A 6,909-nucleotide genomic window follows, 5' to 3' on the forward strand; every position below is an offset into this window, starting at 1 on the left:
GTCTCCCTGCAGGCATTGCATGACAAATCTGTGAACTGGCACACTCCCCCCCCCCCCCCATCCACGATGTTGTTTGTTTGTTTGTTTGTTTGTTTGGATGACTACCTGAACGCTCGCTTCACCCCTGGCCCCGCCGTCCTAAATTACAGCTTTTTTTTTCTATTTTTCTTTCCGTAAACTCGGCTCAACCCTGACACTCTTTTTAAGGTGAATTGCCGCCAAGGCTTTTTCCGTCAGGTGCCAGGGAGGATTTCCAGGAATATTCTATTCGTATTTGTCACCGGCAGTTAGTGAGTGAGTGAGTGAGTGAGTGAGTGAGTGAGTGAGTGAGTGAGTGAGTGAGTGAGTGAGTGAGTGAGTGAGGGAGGGAGACGTATTTTGGTGTAAAAAAGCAGCAACCTACAGGTTGAATAAGCAGTTAGTTCATTTTTTGTTAATATGTAGCTCTACACAGTCAATGGAATACAGTCAAACTCCTCTACAACGAAATCATGTTTGCAGCAAGATATTTTTCACAACAGGGGACTTTGGACTGTAGCAAATTTTATCTCAGAGAAAAAGATTTCGTATAATGGAACAGTGGGACTTTTCATCGTAGGGGGAGCAGAAAAGTGGGAATGGCTTTTATGCATGAAATTTTTTTTCACACTAGGGGGTATTTTCGCTCATGCAGGTTTCGTTGTAGAGGGGTTTCACTGTAATACATCTCGGAAGCTCACATCAAGACCTTTTGTGAATTGATTTATGACTGTTACTGGTTAAATTATGCAATTTTTGTTTTTGAGTGGTGATGGGGTGTGTGTCATCATTAGAGGGTTTATTGTGATCCTAAAAATGACAGATCTGAAAAGGCCTCATCAGTACCTTTAATTTTAGGTCTCACCCCGTGTGGGTTGTTACAAATCTATTGATGACTCTGAGTAGTAACGTTTTATTTGGGACACCGTTGAGTGTCAAATTGGAGCTAGAACAAGAGTTTTGTTTTGTTTTATTGTCATCATATGAGGGCATATTTTTAAACATCTGCAAAGCCTTCATAAAGACCTCTGATATGAGGTATGGCTCCATGTAGATTGTTACAAACGTGGGCTGCCACCTGCGATTTATGACTCTGTACTTAGTCATATTGGTGATTATGTCATGATATGGCGGCGCGGGCACCCGCAGTGGCTCCTCTTGTTGATGTTGTTCTTCATCAGAGACGTAACGGGGCTTCTGTTACGTCGCTGATGTGACATTTTTGCGCAATCTGTCTTTGTGAAAGAGGCTCTCAGTTGCTTTATGGCCTCCTGTGTCGCCGTGGATACGCAGCTGGAAGCACCGTACACACACACACACACTATTTGCCATAAAGTGTAATGTTGTTGCACTGCAACCTTGAGCGCAGAGTGACTGGCAAGAAAAAATAGCCAGGAAATTGCTGCCTTTGATTTGTGAGTCCTAAAAGCCTCAGCAGAGACGATGAATTAAAGGTGCTAAGTGCACAATTTTATTTCGCAACCATTACCCCTCCACCTCCCCCCCCCCTCCAACCAAAAGGTCTTGATGAGAACTTTTCAGATCTGTATCCATGTTATCAATTCATCGTCCTATTACGACTTAGTAACCAAAACAAATTGAACTAGTCCTGAGGATCATGAAACCATTTGATATGTACCACATGGAGTCAGGCCTCAAATTAAAGAATGATAATAATGCAGGCTTTTCAAATACATGTACAGTATGTCACTACCGCATGTTATTATTTCACAGACGTATTGACGCAAAAACTTTTTTGGAGGGCACGTCAAATGCAACACGTAACGGGGTCATAAAACAATCAGCAAGACATTGACAAATAAAAAGTCGGGATGAGAGGGATTTCCAGATCTGTCAGTATCCTGTTAATATGACCTATGCCCTTCAAACCGAATTCCAGTGAGGTGAAACATAAATTAAAAAAACAATATATTGATTTTCAAATCATGTTTAACCAATTTGAGAACTGAGGACACTTCATTGTTGGAAGCTTTGGAGGTGGAATTCCTTCCCATTCTTGACCCATGTTCAGCCGTTCAACAGCTCAGATCAAATTCGACCAGTACAAGGTCGGAGCTGAAATATGACTGTTAACAGGGTCATAAATTAGTTTCCAATGACCCACGTAGACATACCTCAAATTAAGGGTATTTTTTGAGGCTTTGTCAAATAGATTATGTTGTAATTATCATTTCATATGATGATGAAATAATCCCCCCCCAAAAAAACCACCCTTCACCATGTCGAATTTGAGTCAAAGCAGAGTCATATACAAATTACCAGCAGTCATGTTTCAAACTAACGGTCCTCGTGATAGCTTAACATATATAGTGTTACCTCTACTTACGAACGTCTCTTCATACAAAATGTCCAAGTTACGAAACGCCTCAACGGGAAAACATTGCCTCTTGTTAGGAAAGAAATTTCAAGTATGGTGTGCTACTCGCACCTCCGAGTTTCCTGAACGCAACATACTCATAGCTGCTCTGCCATTGGCTATTACCCCGCATATTCCTGGCATCCCATTGGCTAAGAGGGACCTCAATCGTATGTGTGTAGCTAGCTAGATAGATCAGTGTGTGTCTATGCAGCGTCCTCGTCATTCGCCCTTCCGGCAGTGAGGCGTTCCGATAGTTTAACTTCAATGCGAATCACCCAGAAAAAGTGTTTACCAGTCGGGCGATTGCTCGCTATGCTGATGTTTGCCTTGGACATTGTCGAAGGATTGTTAAAAGATAAGTTAAGCAAACCTTTATTTGTCTCACAATGGAGAAATCTACAGCAGCAAAATTATGAAAGGGAGAAAGTAGAAGACAAAAATTATATAAATAGGAGCATATTAAAAATAGGTCCAGGTTTTGAGGGCCGTCTATTCAATAGCCTGAAAGCAGCGGACAAAAGCAAACGTCCTTGAATCAGTTCTTTACAAAACGGCAAAACCCACTTCTGACAGAGAACAATGCATTTGTATGCTATAGGAAACATTCATGTCTGATTTTTATTTTTATTTTATTTTTTTATTTACAAAACGGCAAAAACCCACTTCTGACAGAGAACAATGCATTTGTATGCTTTAGGAAACATGTCTGATTTTTATTTTTATTTTTTTTGGAACGGATTTATCTACTTTCAAAATGTTCCAGTTAAGAAATTTCTTCCAGAACCAATTCATTTCGTAAGTGGTAGTACCACTGTATGTAACCATTTGGTCAATATGCCCTCATTTGACACGGCGGCCCGCATTACACAAGAAGCATGTTGTAACATCACATGTATTTACTCTTACCTAAAAGTGAGCCCCGCTCTGTGGTGCAGCCTGCGTTCACCATGACTGGAATAACACTGCCACTTAGTGGTTTCATCATCTCCTCCATGTTCAATGAAGCAGAGAAGACTTTTCTTTTTTTTTTCAAGCGCCACAGGGAAAACAAAGTTTTCATGGGAAAAAAAAGTGGTTGGGGGGCAAAGGCTGGTCTCGAACTGCATGTCGCAGCCCCCGCAACGCTATTTATTATTATGCAAGTGCTTACTTTTTAAAAGGCAGCTTTTCCACCCGGGGGATGGCATCAACATTTAAATAAAGACGTTTGCGCTCAGATTTTTGTTTTATTGTCATTGTCTGTGATGTGACAAAGCTGTGATGTGTAGAAAGGACCTAAAAACCATGCAATGAACTTCTTTTAATTACCAGGTCAGCCGTTGCGTGGTAATTTCCACTTCAAAACGGACGTCACAGGCTTCTGAATTTGCGTTTTACGTCCCAGATCAAAACGTCATTTCATTCATCTGAGAGACTGTTTCGGTGACTCTGTAGGTGCTTTAGTTTTGGTCAGCAATGGAACATAAGCATGGACATACACAGGATTGGAGAGTGACCGTCAAATTATCTTTAACACTAGGCAGGGAATAATTTTAAGACTGGATGCATGACTTCATCTTCGGCACTTAATGGTAGGTGCTGCTGTTTTGGTTAGCAACAGAATATGGGCGTATTCCACAATGCAAAGCAAGCATGTTTCAGAATCTTCTGGAACATCAATCATATTTACCGTAACCATGTTAGATTATCTTTAAAAATATCCTGGGAACACCGAACTGTTTACCTTCTTTCAATTCAAATGAGCTCACCCATTAAAAAAAAAAAAAGTGAAAGATGACGTTCTGCATAGCGTGAGGCCTCTGCGGAGCAGCTTTTTTTGGGAAGGTTGTTGAATGTTTTGGGTTTTTTTTCCAGCTCAACAAGCTTCCGCGGAGCTAATGAAGCCTCACCGCCGCCCCCATGCGCCCCCACCGCCACTCCCATCCTTGCATTATTTCCACGACTAAAAAAGCTCCCGTATCTGTCTACGCCCCAATGAGCCGCTGCGCACACACGCAGTAGATGGAGAGCATGGAACTTCTCCGCGGAGGGTCAAAAGGGTCTACACGAAACATCTGCTGAACCCTCCCCTCCATCCCCATGCCGTGTTGCGAACGCGCCACCGCGCTGCCATGCGGGTAAACAAACATGGCGGGAACCAAATTGAATTACTTCCGTCCATCAACAACCATGCGGATCGGCGGCTCAGACATGTTTGCTACCACAGCGGAGACAAAAGTCAGCATGCCGTGAAGTGACCTCAGTTCACAGTCCATCTTTGGATGAACTTGAATGGGTTACTTTTGGCTTTTTTTTTTTCAGCTTCCAGGGGACACCTGATTTTATTTTATTTTTTTTAACACCGTGTGCCCATGAAAAAAGTTTAGAAAGAATGAAGTTAAGGGCGGCCCGGTAGTCCAGTGGTTAGCACGTCGGCTTCACAGTACAGAGGTACCGGGTTCGATTCCAGCTCCGGCCTCCCTGTGTGGAGTTTGCATGTTCTCCCTGGGCCTGCGTGGGTTTTCTCCGGGTGCTCCGGTTTCCTCCCACATTCCAAAAACATGCGTGGCAGGCTGATTGAACACTCTAAATTGTCCCTAGGTGTGAGTGTGAGTGCGAGTGGTTGTTCGTTTCTGTGTGCCCTGCGATTGGCTGGCAACCGATTCAGGGTGTCCCCCGCCTACTGCCCGGTGACGGCTGGGATGGGCTCCAGCACCCCCGCAACCCTAGTGAGGATCAAGCGGTACGGAAGATGAATGAATGAATGAAGTTAACTTATTTTTACACTTACATGACTGTGACGGCAACTTAGTTTTACACTCCCTTCATAGTTAATATTATCGGGAGGGCGTAACTTATTTTTATGCTTCTGTGAACATTATGAATGATATTCATGTAAATAAACTAAAATTACATTAAATGTCATTAAATTAAAATAATGGCACTTGCATGACCACTTAAGTCTCGAAAAAATTATATATACGTAGATATATATACTGTATATATATATATTATCATCCCTTTATTATTATTATTATTTATATACTTTTTAAAAAAATGTTTGATCGCATTTTACACATGATAATTTTGGTCTTTTTTTTTTTACACTTCTATGAGAGTTCCAAATATGTGAAGTTTCTTTAATATCTATTTTCATAATTTTCTATAGAGGCGCTGCGGGGCATTCAGGTGAGATTTGTAACAAACAAATGAAAACAAGAGTAATGAATGATAGTAAACTACACGCAAGCATTAATGCACGATAGGAAGCTACACGCTAGCATGAAGCACAAAACAATGGCAAACACGCTTGTAAGCCATTAAAAGGAAGCTCTTGTATTATTAAGTGTGTTATTAATTCATGACGGAGCCCATCAGCGATAAACACGTACGGCGTATGTCATAGACGTAAACGTGAGGAGATAGAGGAACATTTCCGCATTTTACGCCGTCTTGATTGCTTAGCCTAGATACGACATTCTGGATGATTCTTATCCTCGCCTGTTGGGCTGCAGCGATGCATCATGGGGGCAAAGGCTTTCTAAGTTCACTTGCTTGCATTAAAAAACAAAAAGTACCGGTAGCCTATAGTGTTGCAGCAGGAATCCACGAGTCGCTCTTTTTTGCGGGGGTGGCCCCAAATTCTAACCAATTTTGTGGCGCAAACTGAAGAGAGCCGAATGATGTCATACATCAAGGCACATTAGGATATCGAGATACGTAACTGAACCTGGTATAAATCTGATGCCGTAGCCCTGCTGCTGAATCAAAACCTGATTTAGACTAACATACAAATTTGCTGCAGTTTGCGGGCTGAAACAAGTGGGATGCGATAGTAAATAATTTGGTATTGATCTGATACCAAGTAAATCCAAGGCCAGTATCACCAATACCAATACCGATACTTTTTAACGTTTGGTTGATGCACAATCAACAATCTCAAATCATTTTCATGACTTTTGTGTGCTTTATTTTGTAGAAATTGTATCTCTGAATTAAATGTAAAACCACCAGGAACGGTCGGACAGCTGTTCTGCGCTGCGAATGGCGAGTCTCCGTTTTTTGGGTGTGACTTCGCAAACATCTGCGTGTAGAGTAAAGGTGAATATAGAAAACAGAGAAAAACTCTCACACAGCAGAAAACAACTATAAGTTAAACGTTTGGACTATTTGGAACATCATTTGTATATGTTTTGTGTGTTATTTCTGTCTAGGAAGTGTTTGCACAGAGGAAGGAGGAAAGGTATATTCCCGCTAGATGTGCAGAAAGATTGTCTTCCAAACAACAGAGGACTTATTCAAAAAGGGCTTTTTTTTTGTTTTTCTTAATCACAGCAGAATTATTTATGACAGCTTTATTGAACACGGAGATGACTTGACAGCTCTCAGATTTGTGCGGTAAACAACATTGACAGTGTTGATGAAGGATTTTCAACGCGTCCTCCTAAAAATATCACTCAATGGCATTTAAAGACGCCACCGGACAATGAAACCGACGGGCGATTTGTTGCACAATGAGATTTTTACACCCA

The 6,909-nt window shown here is 41.6% G+C and overlaps 1 protein-coding gene across 1 annotated transcript in view; it reads right to left on the reverse strand.

The window, feature by feature from the left end:
• The window catches only part of zbtb11 (zinc finger and BTB domain containing 11), a 253,182-nt gene that overhangs the window by 173,156 nt on the left and 73,117 nt on the right, over nucleotides 1-6,909 (reverse strand). The window lies entirely within an intron of this gene.

This window comes from Hippocampus zosterae, chromosome 8 (genome assembly GCF_025434085.1).
Source record: "Hippocampus zosterae strain Florida chromosome 8, ASM2543408v3, whole genome shotgun sequence".
NCBI lineage: Eukaryota > Metazoa > Chordata > Actinopteri > Syngnathiformes > Syngnathidae > Hippocampus > Hippocampus zosterae.